Raw genomic sequence first — 1,621 nt, forward strand, 5'->3', positions numbered from 1 at the left:
ATGTTAACAAGGCAGGTAAGGATAGCTGACCACATTAATCCTCAAATATTAGCGGATTTTATCTTTTAAAAACAACACTGATATAACTACATATATATACTACGTATACATTATTTTATAAATAATGTAAATACATTATTTTATTGTCTACTAATTACCAAAAATCACAGTTCTGTCTCTCCAACTCAATGTATTTCAATTGCCCGCCATGAACTTGCTGGAACATTTGAGGTCTACGTGAATCACGTGACGATCGAACGTTTTGGACTTCCGTTGACGCAACTCTTTCTATGGCTCTGATAACAGCTAAAGGTCGCCGTCATGTGGTCAAAAAAAATGTACAGGAAAAGTTAGCGCATGCGCAGTTGAGCTTAACTTCCAGCCATTCGCTCGGCCATTATCAATCGATCATAGAGCAGAAGATGGCGGCGCGTCGAGGCTGAGCACTGAGATCGATCACCGAAACATTCGATTGGACGGATCAGCTGAAGTCGGGGGAAAGCTAGGAACTCGTCCGTTATATGAGGTAAAGAACGTCAAACAAGACGCAATCTTCCGATTGTTTTTAGGACTAATCTTCAGCTAACTCTCTAAACAAACGCACAGCTAAAATAAGCAAAGAAGAGGCAGGATTATAGCCCGCCTCTGTTAGCGCCATCTTGATCCAGCAGCAGGGCCAGGCAAACTGAATTAATCCCGGAGCTGAGAAACAGAGAGAGAGGACTCCTAATCAATCCGCAACATCGTTCGTCACACACATTCTTGTTGGGGAATTGCGCAGTTGCTCGTCAAATCACTTGTCAAATTTACTCGCTAAAGCCAGACAATCAGACATCATTGTGCTCGACTCGTCTCGGGCTGATAATGATAGATTACATTTAAATGATGGACAAAATATCCCGAGCTCGAGATAAACGTTTCAGTGTCGCACAGAAACACACACGGACTGTTACATAATGATGTTTGTTGATTTGAAGTAAATAATGAAGTCTGTTGGATGATTAATGTCTGGCAATGTCACTTACATGCACTGGATCATAATGAGAATAATGCACCATGGATGGATACTTTTGTACTGTAGATTAGATATTAGATAATTAATTCTGTTGAAATGAGTACATATTATTCAAATACAAAGACAATATTGCAAAACAATTGACTACCATAACTACCATAAGAAGGGATATATACGTCTATTTATATAGACAACACAGCAGTACAGTTTTAATTAGATGTACATCAAAGAACAAGAATAAATCTTTCGTTTTAGTACTTAAAATTGTGAAATTACTTGCTTGGAAAAGTACAAAGAAGTTTAATCATATGGCTATAATCACTATAGATACTGAGGAGGAGACTTTCCCCTTATATTCAGATAAGTGGCAGGGTTGTTGTAGTTAACTAAAAATAAAAATTAAATTACTAAACTAAAACTATTTAATTCCTTTAATTTAATAAAAAAAGAAAATAGAAAAAGAAAAAAACTTACACTTATTTTTTCTATCTAGTTGCTTTTTCACTTTGTTTAACTTGATGCATTAAAATATTAAAACTATATATATATATATATATATATATATATATATATATATATGGGAATATTAGAATATTATTATCATAA

At 35.0% G+C, this 1,621-nt stretch overlaps 1 protein-coding gene across 2 annotated transcripts in view; it reads left to right on the forward strand.

The window, feature by feature from the left end:
* The first annotated feature begins 333 nt into the window (after positions 1 to 333).
* LOC107673084 (zinc finger and BTB domain-containing protein 17-like) overlaps positions 334 to 1,621 on the forward strand; it is a 13,377-nt gene continuing 12,089 nt past the window's right edge. For both annotated transcript variants that reach the window (XM_016466535.1, XM_016466536.1), the window contains exon 1: positions 334 to 526. The gene's annotated coding sequence lies outside the window, so the exon portion shown is untranslated. The remainder of the gene's footprint in view (positions 527 to 1,621) is intronic.

Source organism: Sinocyclocheilus anshuiensis, unplaced genomic scaffold, assembly GCF_001515605.1.
Source record: "Sinocyclocheilus anshuiensis isolate Anshui unplaced genomic scaffold, SAMN03320099.WGS_v1.1 scaffold364, whole genome shotgun sequence".
NCBI classification, from domain to species: Eukaryota; Metazoa; Chordata; class Actinopteri; order Cypriniformes; family Cyprinidae; genus Sinocyclocheilus; species Sinocyclocheilus anshuiensis.